Consider the following 16,662-nt stretch of genomic DNA (forward strand, 5'->3'; position numbering starts at 1 on the left):
ATATAGTAGCTATTTGTTCACTCATATTATTTAAAATAGAGAGGAAGCTTTATAAACTCAAACATTAAGAGTTTAGCCTCTTATTTTTATTTAGTGGCTCCTTAATATATATGCGCAAATTCAATATATGTACTCAGTATATTCAAATAACAATAATAGATATGTTTTATTAAAAAAAGCCTTTGTACAAGGTACATAGCATAACATTTATAGGTAATTTTCTTGTTTAATTCTCATAATACCATATAAGAGAATTATTTTCATAATTAATTTCTCAATGAGAAAACGGAAATTAAACTGATTAAGTATATTCAGAAGGATCATATAACTAGTAGTGGTACTTGGATTCAAGTGCTGGGCTTTCTGACATGAAAGCCTGCTCTCTTGTTGCCTTTTTCTGCCTTGATAAAAGAACACGAAACAACACAAGTTTAAAGACTGTCTTTATTGTTAGAATCCAGAAGAAAAAAAATGAAGAGAAAATAATTCACATTTTCAATTCCAATATGAAGGTCAACCTAAGTGCTCCTTTAGGCAACTTGCCCAGGCTCTACTGTTTCTTCTCTGTAACTGGTTCTTTCACTCATTTGGCACCTCTCTCATATTGAACTATGAGTCCACTTTCAACATTTTTCTGTTAGTGAAAGAGAGAGAGAAAGAGAGAATATTGAGCTTTGAGCCTTTTATTTAGTTATAGTTATTGAAATATTTTCAGGAATAAAGGCTGCAAATCTGTACTCAAAAAAGGGCTGTTTGGTATTCAAAATACCATCCATGTCAAGGTAAGAGCATGTTATTTACAAATTTTTCTTAAGACAAATGCCTACGATGTGTCAATGTCATCTTAAAACCAAAATGCCTATTCCTGTTTTTGATCTGCTACTGCATTAGAAGTGACAAAAAATTAAAGAGCATGAATCTCGCTCTGACTGCCCATGCATTGTTATGTATAGATGGAGAGAAGCCAGCTCCTTCCATATTAGCATTATATGACCTCACTGATCTACTTACTGGGGCACGATATTTCTTCTATCTATTTGTTGGGAAGAATCTGTGTGTGTGTGTGTGTGTGTGTGTGTGTGTGTGTGTGTGTGTGCATGTGTGAAAATCAGAAATAAAAGGAAAATAACAGGGTAGATAATGAACTGGAGAAAAAAGAGAAAACAGCACCCTTTTTTGGATCTATAATCACAGAGCAAGAAGGAGAGGAGCATTTCATTATCTTTACGGTAAAGTCTCTAACGGTTATCATCTTAAACTGACATCAAAACAAATGTCTCGAACAAGTCATAGGACCTGTTACAGCAAATAGGCACATAGATGTCATTATTAATGAATTCTCTGTCATGGGAGATGTTCTAGAATTAAGACAACTTTGAAATATATTGATCATATGGTACCAAAGTAGAATTTTAATGGAATGCACTCCGAGATCCCTTGCAACTGTTATTTTATAATCTTAAGAGTTGCAAGGGTTAATAAGTGATTCCATCTATATAACGATGAATTTCTGAGATGCTGAGAGAAATTTCTGACTGTCACGATGACAACAGTATAAACACATAGCAGATTTCTGGTCTTTCCATTGTAATTCACAAAAGAAATACAATTTTAGAATCGTAATATTTAAAAATCATTATATTCAACAATCCATCTTACAGATGAAAAACAGAGACTCAGAGAAGCAAATCGACTTATTCAGGGCCCCAGAGCTTCCTATTCATAGACCTGGTAATTAAACCATGGGTTTAGTCCAGTGTTCTATCTTCTATGCGCTAAAGATGGTTTGTAGTTCCAGTGTGCAAGAAAGGGCTACGAAGCTTACTACTTCTTAGAACATCACTGAGTTACATTAGCTATTAATATTTTATTCATTTCATTGCTCCATCAATACAGTGAATAAACTAATATCTTCTTCCCAGAAGTCATATAAATGTTGCTTCATATTTGTAGTATTCAAATGATTATATGGAAAGAAATCCATATATTTCTCATATTTTACACTTTTATATATGAAGAAAGAGATAAAATAGAGAATTTTCAAAAACAAAGCATAGGCTCACAGGAAACTTGAAGTTTATCTAGATATTTAATAGATGGTACTACTACTACTAAGTATGAAGAATATATACTCTCATAATTCAGTGGCGTTAGTAGCTGGTTATCGTTAAACGCTCCACATCAGTAGGTGGTTGCAAACATTTTTAGCTGTAGAGTTGGTCACCTGAAACAAGGCTTCCTGATAATCCATAATAATCTGCAACCAAAGCATCAGGTGAGAAGCCCTCTGCTCCTTGGAGTTCTATGAACTGTCTATAAGACCTCAATTGATCTCCATGACTTATCCAAATCCAAAACTCTCTCGAACTTTCTTCAGATATGCAGGGGATTTGAATTCTCATGATCTCCTCCTCTATTACTGGACCTCCTATTTCCACACTCTTCTCTCTTAAAAATGCAACTCCCTTGCCTATTTCTGCCCACAACCACAATCATTAACTACAACATCCGCTTCTCACAAAATATCCACAAATATGGCATGACTAAGGTATTTCTGATGTGTGGAAGAAGCTGAGTAATGGGAAAAGGTGGAGTAGTCTCTGTCTCTCATGCAGTCAACACTGTAAGATTGAAATTTCTGTAGTTCTGTGGGTTCCTCTCCTGGCTGCTTCCCCATGCAGGAGTTACTTCCTAGGTCCCTCTCTTCACTGCCCCCTATTTCCTCCTCACCTTCCTTTCCCCTTATCTCTCCGAAGGAAAAAAATAATCTCTGCTTGTTCCAAACAAAGAAGTTCCATTCTTTGCTCTCTTTGGATACCCTGGAAGTTTATACTAAACAGTTATGATATTTCTTTTCTAATCTGAACAAAGGCAGTGTTCCTTAGCAATTCTGGGGTATACCTTTAGATAATCATTAATTTGCAGGTTTTCCAGTTCTAAAGTAAACTTAGGGAGGCTACAAGGGGGCTAGATATCTAGAATCCGCTTATGATAGACCCCAAACCACCAGGAGGATTTGCTGGAGCGAATTCTGAGCCTCTACATTTAGGTGAAAAGATAAAATAGGGTTTGCAAATATCCATTCCTCCTTGAATGTTATTCGAGGTATAATTTTATCAAGGTTATTGTGTGTAAAAATTTTAACTTAAATAATCCTAATAATGAAAAGTACAGCGCTTGAGAGTTGCTAAGTCATTTTATAAACATCATTTCACTTAAGCTTCACAAAAACTTTCTAAGATAAATAGGTAGGAAATATCATTAGTTCAGGTTTTTCAGATGCCAAGAGAGTGAGTGACTTTAAAATGGGATTTTAACCTGAGTCCTTCCACATTTGGTTACTCAATTTTACTTACACTTTTCCATGTCTCACCGCCACTGTTTCCTAAGTGGTGATCTCCCTCCTGTTTTGAATTTCTCCAACTTCATCCCCTCTTTGCAACCAAAGGGCTATTTTTAAAATCCAAATCTTCTCACTTTATATTGCTATTAAATTGTTTTAATGCCTTCCCATTGGCTCCTTGATTAAACTCAACACGGCTTATAATCGCAAGCTCTGTCTCCAAGGCTCTCCCACCCTCCTCCCCGATGTTCTCACAATTCTAAGTCATGTACAATCATGTAATTCCTCAATTATACCAACTCCGTCTTTCTGTTTTAGGACTTTGGACAGGTTGTTCTCTCTCCCTAGAAATTTTTTACTTCTAATCTCCACCTCCTCTACTAACCCATTTTATCACAAATTGTCTCACTTTCAATGTCTGGGTTGAGTGTGGCAAACCATACAACATCGCAGCACCACACACATTGCGCTCCGACTACTTTTTCATTCATCTGCTTCAGCTGGTTTCATGAGGGTGGTGGCCTTATCACTTAAGAGTCGCTGAATGAATTAATTCAGGCGTCAGCAAATGACACCTGTGGGCCAGATGTAGCCCGCAAGCTAAGGAATTTTAAATTTTAAAGGATTTTGGCAAGAAAGAGAGTAAGAGAGAGACAAGGAAGAGGGGGGAATAAGGAGAAGGAAGAGGACATACATGGAACTCAAAGGTAAAAAAAAAATAATTTCTTACCTATTTTTTTTACAGGGAAAGCTTGTCCTTTGTAATACACTGAAACAATTAAGATAATTTGATTCTAAATCCTTGACTCTTAACGAATCAGGGTCCTTCTTAAACATCTTCCAAATACCTTTAAAATCTTTTGATTACAGGGGGAAAGTCACCAGTTATATGCACATTCTAAATGTCAGTTCACCTCATTGATTAATAGAAATAATAAAAACCTCGGCTGTGTATTGCCAGGTAACAGTGGCTGCTAGTAGCGTTAACCAGCTTCATGAAACGGATTCAAAAGAGGTGCCTTACATCTGCCAGAAGTATGATGAGCTTGGCAGACTACACAAAAAGTGGAAGAAAACTGTTTTTGAGAGCAAAATCAACCTGGTAATTTTGACTCTTTTATGCTTTGTTTCCCAAAATATTTTATACATCAATTGAGAGGCCATATGCGAAAGAGGAGAAACAAAGCTTTCATTTTAGTTGGCGGCATATCCTCTACTGTTTTTACAAGAAAAGTGTGGTCTAGGTAGTTGTCAAAGGAGGAAACAGTTTTTTATTTCCGCTGCCTTTTAACATGCTTTCAAAGTTGTTATTTAAATAGCTGGCATTCTTAACGTCTATTATGCAGCCGACCACGTGCAGTTTTATGTGTTTTGCTGCTAACAACCATAGTTTCTTCTTCTCTATCCAAATGGAGATCCTTACCCAAAGGTTTTCACTTTCCAATCTCTCTACTTAGCAAGTTTGTTGCATGCTTGCTGATTCTCCAACACAGCAATTTACAGATTGGGTGATTAAATAAAATAGACTTGTATTGGTCATTGATAATTCTATTTTTTTTTTTTAAGATTTTATTTATTCATGAGAGACACAGAGAGAGAGGCAGAGATATAGGCAGAGGGAGAAGCAGGCTCCCTGCGGGACTCGATCCGGGGACCTGGGATCACAACCTGAGCTGAAGGCGGATGCTCAATCACTGAGCCACCCGGGTGTCCCTGATAATTCTATTTTGAAATATTTTGGCCCCAGGGTTTTTGTAAAATCCTATAAAGATAAATTATTGTACACAGACATTTCATGATGGAGTGTTTTAATAGGCACTGGACAATAGATTATGATAGTTTTTGGTTAATTTTCTTTGTAATATGCATACATTTACTTACATAAGTCATGTCCCTGGAAACTATAGCCCAACAGTTTTACAGTGTAATTTGTGAAAATGTATCCTTTTTTCACTGGGTTGCGTATTGAAAGTCTATCAGCTTTAGAGTGTGATTTATTCCCTGTTAAGCCACAGTATGACCATTCAAAATGATGAACAGCAATCCAGTCAAATCTGACCTATCAGAATTGGTGGGGGGTGAAGGGTCAAGTTATTTGAAAAGAGGGATGAGATAGGCCCTTTTCCGAAAAAAACCTATTACTTTACTTTTTATGGTGGGAATGATTAAAATATTGATTGCCTGTAGTCTTAACATATAGTGAGCTAATAAGAAAAATAAAATCAGAATTCTTGATTCTCAGTTAATTTCTATATATTACTTGCAGTAAGCAATATGTTAGTCTAGCCCTAAGCCATCGGTCAGTACCCTTGACATATCTTTTACTGGGAAGGTAATAGAAAATGCAAAATCTATTATTGGTTAGTCTGGAGAACTTAAATCATAGATTCACCATTGAGGAATTAGGTGCAATTAGGGCTCAGAATACAGTAACTGACTTTTATTTTTTAAATAATTCTCATTCATTTACTCAATCACATAGCATGTGGAGCACCTAATATATACTATATTTCAAGATAAATAAGATGGTGTCTTTCATCAAGGAACAGTTTAATTGGGGAGAGCAACCTGCAGTATTATCCATGCATATAGTGTTAGAAGTATAAAAAATGGCCCATAAAAAATGCAGACTAGTTAGGAAATAAGTCTATCTAGTGCATTTCTTATGAGGTTCATATTGGCAAATCACCAAATAACTGATGAAAGGATAGAAGGAAAATATGTTTGAACTTAAAAAAAACACCTCACAATTTTCCAAAGAGAACATTCAAACACTCTAAATATTCTTTTGGTGTTGTTGTTTTGTTTTGCACCTGGACAGGTAATTAGATTAAAGGCAAGAAAGACCTGTCAGAGGTTAGTATCATAACGTTTAGTTTATAGCTTAAGCTCCTATGATAAAATGTATCGTACACATTTTTGTTTAGCAAATTGATTTCTAGAATATAGTGAATAGTTGTTAGATGTGAATGAATTAGTTTAATAATAATAATAATAATAATAAAACTAATATTACCTACCTTTAATTGAGTTTTAGTTAAACCCTACTGAGTGTCTTAAATCTATTTTTTCCATTAAATCCTTTCAACAACATGTTGAGCTGGATGCTATCATTAGCACTACTTTATAGACGATGGAACTAAAGCACAGATGTGTTAAGTAACTGGAAGGGCAGATAAGCAAGGTATTGGTCAAAGTTGATTGACTCAAAGATATACTTTTAATCACTGTATTTTACATAGGTAAAGGCAAAAGTAATTATATATGAAAAGTCAATAACAAAGGACGTAGGCTTAGGTTGATACACTATCATTTGGGCATATTCATTCACACATATTTCTTTGAAAGTAAAATTCAAGATCTTTTGTTGTTTTCCCTGAGTTTTTGACCTGCTAAATCCTAACTGTGCAATTCTGCTCTATTTTATGTGCTCATCTGAACTTGGGTCAAATCAGGACGGAGTAACTTTAGGATAAAGTGGGAATGCATTGTTCGAGACAAACCAAGATGGGGATTGATGAGCAATAATTAAATACTAGATACAAAATGTTTGTGGGTTAAACTATATGATATAAAGTCAGATTCTAGCTGATAAATAGTCATTTTCCTCCTTATTTCTTGGAAAAATTGTATATAACTGTTGCCAAGAATCACACACTTGGGCGAATTTTGAAGTTAAATGTCCCATTTTCTTTTCTCACACATACCTCTTGGACTACTTCTAGGAGACCATGTGTCCTTAGCACCTTTTTAGCCCCTTGTGAACTTTGATTTTAGGATGCCCTGTGTGGTCCATCCTATGAGTAAGATCACTTCAATATTCCCATTTTGCCTGGACTTCTTGGGGCCTCTCAGGACCCAGAAGCCTAGTTTTACATTTTCACCAAAAACTGAATTTTGATTATAGTATCTGTGTTAATTTCCTATTGCTGCTGTAACAAATTACCACAAATTTGGTGGTTTAAAGTTAACACAAATTTATTTTCTTACACTTCTGGGGATCAGAAATCTGAAATGGGTCTTTTGTGGCTAAAATCAAGGTGTCAGAAGAGCTATGTTTTTTTTCCTCAAAGCTCTAGAGGAGAATCTGTTATTTCTTTGTCTATCTTCTAACAAGCTGCCTGCATTCATTGGCTCATGGCTGCATCAATTTGACTTCAGCTTCTGTTGTTATATCTGCTTCTCTAACTCTGACTCTTCTCTCTCTTTCCTGTATAAGGACCCTTGTAATTACATTGGATCCATTTGGATAATCTCTCCATTTGAAGATCCTTTACTGAATCACGTCTGCATTTTCTTTTTTCCAAGTAGGGTTCTGGGATGAGGATGTGGACATCCTCGGAGGAACCATCATTCTATCATAGTATCTTTTATTTGGGACAACATGTCAAAGCAAGCTCTCCTTGTTTCATATATTCTCTCCCTCTCTCTCAAATAATAAAAAAAAAAAAATCTTAAAAAAAAATCTATGGTGTGAAACAGTAATCAATTTAAAAAATGACCAGTCCTTCCTCCCTGTGCAAAAACACAGTTCTGCACAGAAACTATGAAACAAGCAGACCTTGCTTTGGGTAGGTTGGTGCTCCAACACTCACTAAAGGTTTGTAAAATATCATTTGATTATCCTTACTTTTATTTTCTTAGGGAATCATTGACATGTAAAAGCCATTTTATTGTTATAGAAACAAGTAAGAAAATTTTTGTTCTTAAAAAAAGTTGCAAAACATATTTCATTTCTATATTTTTAATTTTAATTTGATTATTATTTTTTTAGGGAGGGAGGGATGGCAGTGGAAGAGGAAGAGATCATTATCTGATCCAAAATTAAGAGTTGGCTACCTGACTGAGCCATTTAGGTGTCCCTCTTTTTAATTGTTAAGATGAAATAATGGACATCTGTGTATAATGGTTTTGATTTTATTTAAAAAGAAAAAGATGAACTTAGCTCCTTTCTGTGAGCTATTGTGCCAATGAGCCTTCATCAACTGAGCACTATGAGACCCTGATATTACATCTTGAAAATTGTCTAGATTTATCATAAGAGAACCTCAACATTTATTTAGTTAGGTGCAACCAACATCCACTTACTGCCTGCTGTGAACTGGGCATTACACTACAAACTAGCACTGCGAATATAAATGAGATATAAACCTTGACTTCAAGATGTTTATATTTCAGCACAACATTCAAATTCTATTCGGATATAAGAAGAACACGCCTGCCTAGTGGTAACACCTACATAAATACATTTGGTTCCTGTCCTGGGGAACTCAGAATCTAATGAAGAAAGCAGGCAAGTGAACAAGAAATGTGTGTTAAATGGAAGAGCTTTAGCATGGACACAATCATCAGGCAAGTGGCCTTGCAGGATTGGTGGTATGGGCCAACTTACTGTACTCCAAAGTGTGTTTGCCACCCTTGTTAGATCCAGAAACTGGGCAATATCGATGTAATCAGGGGGAGATGATCAACCTTTCAAAAAGGAAATAATGACTAAATTCTGGACACTAATGGATAAATCACTAAAGATACTCTTTTGCAATGGCCGGAATAGAATCTTCATATTCCCTTTCCAAGATACTGTCCTTTCTAATGATGAGGAATAATATCAGAGACTTATACAGAGCTTCCTCTGGGCTACATATTTACTTATTCCATCCTCAACACAACCTTATGAAGCAGAGTAATAAAGATGGGAATCAAGTGTTATGGAAACAAAAGAGTCAGATGTAAATGTTTTAAGGCCTTATCAATAGACACATGTGAATTCATGAAACTCATGTTTCATTCCAGTATGGCTTATAGTAAGATTCCTCCAAGTGATGGAGGTGATCGCATATATAGATAAGAACATATTTAATTTCTCTCATTTCAGGATTTATCTGAAAGATCTCTCAGTGCCATCCAGTTGTAAAAATGGTTATGATTCCATAAAGAACCCTTCCATTTCCGTGTATATAAAGTTTTTGTCTTAATTGCAGAGTTAATGTTATTTCCCGATGTAGCTATTAGAGTTAATCTCTATGTACAATTTGCTTATTACAGTAAAGCTTGGCTATCTGGAGACCAGGCATCCTAAAACCTCAGGCTTTGGTCCAAATCTGAAGACAACTGGAGAAAACATGCACACACAGCATCACCTCTGCCCATTTCCTTTCTATCATGGAGACTTGTTTCCTGTAGACACTTGAAATAAACAAATGAACAAGCCTGGATAAAATGAGGATTGAACATTACAGCCTCATGTTGTAATTGATTAGTTCTTCAACAGGAAAAGAGGAAGATTAAAGTCTAGGCAAAATGAGATTTGTGTGTGTGTGTGTGTGTGTGTGTGTGTGTGTGTGTGTGAAAGGGTAGCATGTATTATGTAAAAGGAAATAATGAGATTAAAAGGGAGAAAAGAAGAAAGAAGGGAGAGAGCAATGGGAATTAATAGGATCTTTTCTCTTACTGATGTTAAGGAAAATGAGAATTAGGAGAGGAGGGGTCTGTAACTGATTCAGGGAATCCTAATTAAAAACAATGTAATAATAAGGCCTGAGGGACAAACTAACCCAGAAAAATCTTCAGTAGAAAAGGTCTAGATGCTAAAGATGAGTGGAAGATTAGGAAAAATGTTCAATCTCCTAGAATTAGAGGCCAAAATCAAAACTAGAATGGATCCCAGCATTGAAACAAGACAGCAAGGTGAAAAACAAGTAAACTGAGATATAAAGCAAAGGAGAAAAGAGTTCTGTGTAATAGTTTATAACTCAGCAGCACTTGGGATTTCCTTTTGGATAAGCAGGAAGTCTTTGCAATGGTGGCTAAGTAAGTTTTAAAGAGTCAGCCACGGATTTACCTGCTGTCATGATTACATATAAACAAACCTTCAATTGAAGGTTATGGACAGCAGATACTGAAACAGTGATGAGCAAGGTAAAATAAAAAGGCAGCATGAGATACTTTCTAAAGCTCAAATGTTCATTTCTTAACAGGATAGCGTATTACTGTGTGTGTGGGGAGCATTAGGCAGCATCTATGCATCATCACTACAGACTTCCTGACATCACTGACACTTCAGTGCAAGTGGTTTTGAAAGGGCTCTGTCTCCATTAAACTGTTGAAACCACCCATCGCAGGAACCATTGACCCTATGAAGGGTGAGATCACATGTTTGGTATCTATGGCTTAAGACCATCTCCTATTAAGTGTGAAGTGCCACAAGGCCTGCCTGACTTCCCACCAACTACCCCAGGCTATGTCATTACCCATATTAAATCCTGTGGTTAATCACTATACCAACTCCTGTATACACGCTTGATTCCATTGGGTTCTCTCCCTTCATCAGGGCAAAACTACCATCTTAGTTATTATTTTTTTAAAAGATTTATTTATTTATGATAGACATAGAGAGAGGCAAAGACACAGGCAGATGGAGAAGCAGGCTCCATGCAGGGAGCCCGACGCGGGACTCGATCCCAGGACTCCAGGATCACGCCCTGGGCCAAAGGCAGGCGCAAAACCGCTGAGCCACCCAGGGATCCCCTACCATCTTAGTTAAACCCAACTCTTTGCCAGCTTCACGCCTGTCTCTGTATAGCTGAATGTGACTGAAGAAAACACATAACCACACTGCGTTAAATGCATGACTCCAGCCTCAACTGAGTGCTTACTACCATGTCACGATAATATCATACTTCCACAATTTGATTGCCTTCTCACTCTTCAGAGTGAGAGTCATCTAAATCCTTGCTACTCAAAGCCTAGGCCATGGGCCTACAGCATTGTTATTACCTGGGGGCATTTTAGAAATGCAAAATCTCATTCCTCATGCCAGACAATTCTTATGCACATTAAAGTTTGAGAATCACTGATCTTCTGACTTCTCTCTTACTCTGCTCTAACCACATTGGCTTCCAGCTATTCCTAAAACATTACCAGGCACACTTCTGCCTTAGTGTCTTTGCACTGACTCTTCCCTCTGCTTACAATACTCCTTTCTCAGGTATCCATGTGCTAATTTCATCATTTCCTCAAGCTTTGTTCAAATATTACTATCTTACTGAGTTCTAACCTGACCATCCTATGTTATTCTAACTCATTCTCCTTGTCACAACTGATTACGCCCTGTATGCCCCACAGTTTTCATTTCTATTGTACCCGTCACTTTCTAGCATACTATGCTATGTTGTTAGCAAAGCTATTTATTATTTATTATCCCTCTTACCTCTCTTGAATAAGCACAACAGATAGACATTATTATTCCTGCTACAAACAAAGGAGTCAGAGCTCTGCAAAATTAAGTCATGTGTATACATACATATGGTGGAAGTTTGGTGGTATAAGTGGTACACAGAACTATTTGCTTCTTTTTTTTAAGATTTATTTATTTATTTACTTATTTATTTATTTATTTATTTATTCATTCATTCATTCATGAGTGACACCCAGAGAAAGGCAGAGACATAGAGGGAGAAGCAGGCTCCCCAGATGAAGCCTGATGCAGGACTCGATCCCAGGACCCCGGGATCACACCCTGAGCCAAAGGCACACGCTCAACCACTGAGCCACCCAGGCCTCCCTATTGGCTTCTCAATGCCTTATTCTGATGGCCTTCCTTCAGTCTACCATCCTTGGGCATGTGGAAATAAGAGACACCACCTCCTTTCTCAGAAAGTTCATAGTCTGGTAAAACAGTCTAACTATATCATTACAACAATATAGGATAACAGGTAAACCAGAGTTAGAGAACTTTGTTAAAGGAGCACATGTGAAGCATCTCGCCTGGTGTATTGGACTAAATGTAATAATCGAAATATTTCTATTGCAGGTGAAGACCATTTCTCTAGCAATAAGCTAAGCCATGAAACATTATAGTTAAGACTCCTTCTCTCATAAAACGCTCTGGGCACGAGCAGCATACTAGTTAGGTAGCTCAGGGAATTCATTCTACATCAACAATTACAAAGGAAAGCTGAAGAGCCACAACAGAGAAAGATCGGGCTAATTTTGAAACCAGAAAGGAGAAAAGCAGACCGAGGAAAGAAAATCTGTACTAACATCTAAAATGGCAGCTGTAAAAAACTGATAGCAGCAAATAAATACATTAAATTCAAAGCAAACAAACTGATAGCAGGAGGCCTGGCCCGGTGTGATAGTCCAGAAGAGCAGGCCAGCCCTTAAGAGTCAGACTGAACACATTCCAATCCCATTCCTACAACTCCCTCACTGTGTGAATCCTTCAGGCTCTCCAAGCTACGTGTTGAAAAACAGCAACAATAGTGAATGTGTAATTGTACTGCCAAACTCACAGCGTTGTGGTGAGGATTAAGTGCTAGGCACTTTGCTTATCATGTATTCATTTATTTATTTATTTATTTTTAAAAGATTTTATTTATTTATTTGTTTTTATTTATTTATTCATGAAAGACACACAGAGATAGAGAGAGGCAGACAGAGAAGCAGGCTCCCTGCAGGGAGCCTGACGTGGGACTCGATCCTGGGACTCCAGGATCACACCCTGAGCTGAAGGCAGGCGCCAAACTGCTGAACCACCCAGCGATCCCCAGGTTTTATTTATTTATTTGACAGAGAGAGAGAGAGAGAGAGAGAGAGAGAAGAAGCAGGGGGGTGGCAGGCAGAAGGAGAAGCAGGCTCCCCACAGAGCAAGGAGCCCCTGTGCATGGCTCTATCCCAGGACCCGGGAATTGTGACCTGAGCCACCTAGGTGTCTGCTTAGCATGTATTTAATAATAACAGCTGTTATTGTCAATCAATAAAATCTGTATCTGCCTAATGCAGACATTCTTGAGCTCTCTATCAGAAGCTTTCGGAAGCTTTAGTTGTGAAGACTCTGAGTCACTATGGGTCTGGGGTCTGGGACAGGCATTTGTATTTTTTAAAAGCTCTGCAGAGGATGCTCATGCATAGCCAGCATAGAGCTAACTAATGCAGCCTCCATGTGCACATTGATTTTCAACTTCATGCCTAAGGAGCGCCTAATTAGCAGGTTGCAAATGCAGATTCTCAGGCCTCTCTCCACAGCATTTGTGATCAGTGGATCTGGAGGGGGACCCAGGAATGATAGGATGAAGCAGGACCCAGATTGTACCTGGAAATGCACGGGTCCCAGCCATCCTTTGCGTTCATGGTTCTCCATGAACAGATTTGAAAATCTGCCCTAAACTCACCAGGGGGGTGGGGGTGGGGGGTAAAATATTTTTAAGAACGCATGTGGACTAAACCATGTGATTTTTGAAAGGATATTTTAGTATTTTAGTGATTCAAACATACACATAACTTAAAAAGTCAGATTTTGCTCTTCTAAATCATCCAGAAAAGTACTCTAAGACTGTGGTATTTTTTTTTTTCCCTCCACAGAAGCATTTCTACCTAGAGTCTCCAGAAAGCACAAACAGCTAAGCGGTACAACCTGGGTAAGGGAGGCTGGAAGTAATATCGGGTGTTGCAATCAAGTAATCAGGGCTCCACGTTTTCTGTGCAGAAAGGGATCTTTGTGAGGTGGGACTCAAATAGGAAGCTCCAATAACATTTTGTTGAACAGAAATGGACCAAACTGCCCTCTTCCTGCCAGAAGGCTTAATAAGCTAGCCTCTTACGCCCTCGCACAGTTCAGAGGGGCCCAGAGAGAGTCAAAAGGCACAGAGAAGAGAGCGTGCAGAGCGGAAAGGCCATTCCCAGGCAATAAGTGGCTGTGGCTGGCATTTTTCAGAGCTGTTGCAAGAAGAGCAAATCTTCTTAAATCCCAGAATTGTGCAGACAATGGAGTAGCTACAGGTTATAGAAATACCACTGATAAAGCCTCCAAAGAATGTGAATGTAAGGCAGCTCTCTCCAGGGAGTGTGAGAATTTTCTGCTATTAAAATTAATAACCTTGGTTCCGATCTAATACGGGACATAGAAAGTGTGAGATGCAGAAGAGGTCAGCAGATGGCAGCACCAGATGAGGAGGAAGAGGATCCCCAGGGCCTGGCAAAGAACCATTTCCCTTATCCCCTGCACCTGGCAAGAGGGAGCGCACATGCACACTGTGCTCATTTATGGGTTTTGATATACATCCATACATTGACAGGGGTTTGTTTTTGAAAACTGTTTATGGCTTTTTCTAAAATCCACGTGTCCTCTTACCTTATACTAATCCTTTTGTTTCTTCACCTGTTTCCACATAGATGGTTACCTTAAAAAAGCTTACTCCTTGCTACGTGCACCTTACACACGTACAGTCCAGCTGTGGGGCAGTTTTATAGAGCTAAGGTAGTCTCTTTGGCAATATTAAAAGAAGAAAAAGTAATCTCCTTTCTTTGTATATGATTTTTGCTTTAAAGTTCCATACTCTTATTGGTAGTTGCCAGAAAATAGCATTGTTCTAGAACTTTCAATTATGGCGCGTATTCGTAAGAATCTTGGAGGCTGTTCATGCAAAAGTTGAAGATTTCTATGATGGTGGCAAGGGTTGTAATGGAAAAGAAAATCATGAGCCATTTTACCAAATGTCCAACAAACAGAAATAATCAGAAGGTCACTGGGTGACAGCAGAAAAAAAAAATTGGTACCAAAAATCACACATCAAATGAAGAAAGATTTTGCACTCAAGAAAAAAAGTTAATACATGGAGAGGCAGCAATGGTGAGCTAAGAGAGTGCCAAAGTGCCTTTTGCTCTCGGACGTAACAGAACCAAGGTGTATGAGTGTGAAGAGGCGGTACTTGGCTGGTCTCCAGGGAGGCTATGCCCTGGCTTGGTTTTGGTTAGTGTGAGGAGGCTTGAGGAAACACTGCGTGAAGAAGGTGTAGATAAATATGTTCATCACAGAACTAGGATTCTAGAGAGTCCCAGGATTAACTGAAAGGAAAATCAGCCTGAGTCGAAAAGAAGAGCCCACTGACGTGTATGGATAATGGGATTGACAAAGTCGTGTCCTACGGTGTCTTGCATTTGTCCAGTGGCCAAAGTTAAACGTGGGAAGGGACATACTTAATAATGATAGTTTTTGACGCTGCATTTCAGGAAGATGTGGCTATTAGATTCAGCATGCAGACGGTATATTCCTGATTCTTTCGCTATGTTGGTTAGGTGTGGTTTGCTTTAGGATTTGGGGGTTGATGGTGATTTCTCCCTATGGGCAAAGCCAGGAAAATATTTGCCTGTTGAGCTCTTTAAGCTTCAAGTGTAATCCCAGCTGCTCGATAAGATGAAGAAGCTATTGAGGGCATTGAAGTTGGATAAAAATGGTCCTTAAATACAATTTTTTTTTTTGTCGGTGGTTGTAGGATATTAGTTCAATCCTGAATTCTTACCTCATTATTTCATTTAATCCCTAAACAATCCAGCAATTTGTATATGATGAATGATGAGGCTGAAATAATGGTGAGAGACCTGTAAGCACGCCCAATTTCTTCTCCACCGGAGGAAGACATGGGGAGGTCATCACTCGTACCTGGAGTTCTATTAAAGGTGGATTTAGGGAGAGTCTGAAGAAAAGCGTGGCCCACTGTCACATTAGCAGTAGTACAATATCTTCTTCAGAGAGGGATCAAGGCTTTGGTGGTTCAAGAATATACTTTTCTCAAAACACTCCAGCAAATGTTTGAAACAATGAGGAATATTTTATTTTCATATTCATCACAGAACACATAAATTTGGATAAGTCTGCAGGCTGATAATGAGGTATACGGTCATTGTGTCATTGACATTAAAATTATTGATAATTTTTTAAAAAATAATGGCAGTAAAAGCCCAAGGGGTTATACAGCAGCTGTGAAGAAGGTGATTGCCTAAAGAGTAAGAACAACATCACTTGGCAAGATATGGCCCTTTACTTGATCGCTAAACTTAAATTACATTGCCCAGGAAGTCATTCAGCTTTATGCATTATTAAATCTTTATTTTAAAAAAGAGCAAAAGATCTACAATATGACATTAGAGGGGAAGAAATGCCAGTATGCTGTCACACTTATAGCTGGCATCATCTGCAATGGAGAGCCCCCCCCCCCACTATCTTCTATCCATCTCCAGGGGCGATGGGCCTTCTTCAGCCTGCTCTGGGGGTGATGGTTTTTGCTGCCATTCCTTCAGTGGCTTTTGTTCCATAGGATCTGGCATCTACGTTTGGGGGGGCGGGGTGCTTCCAGCTTTTCCTACAAGAAGGACCTCTTCCTTCCTCCAGGGCTGCACCACTGGGTGAAGCTTTCTTTAGTCACCAACCCCGCCAGGGCTCTTTCTCATTAGCATCCGTTGGAAGCCTGTAGAGAAGAGACGGGTAAGTGGGTGCAAATTCCCCTTGTGTCTGGACTCCCACACAGTGTGTTCTCCTGTGA

The 16,662-nt window shown here is 38.3% G+C and overlaps 1 long non-coding RNA gene across 1 annotated transcript; it reads right to left on the minus strand.

Moving 5' to 3' along the window:
* Positions 1–426: 426 nt before the first annotated feature.
* On the minus strand, positions 427–14,690 carry LOC111093953. The gene is made up of 2 exons (XR_005383601.1): positions 14,475–14,690; positions 427–634 (listed from the first exon to the last, which is right to left on the minus strand). It is a non-coding gene; the product is annotated as an uncharacterized LOC111093953 (long non-coding RNA).
* Between the last annotated feature and the right edge of the window lie 1,972 nt (positions 14,691–16,662).

This window comes from Canis lupus, chromosome 34 (assembly GCF_011100685.1).
Source record: "Canis lupus familiaris isolate Mischka breed German Shepherd chromosome 34, alternate assembly UU_Cfam_GSD_1.0, whole genome shotgun sequence".
NCBI lineage: Eukaryota > Metazoa > Chordata > Mammalia > Carnivora > Canidae > Canis > Canis lupus.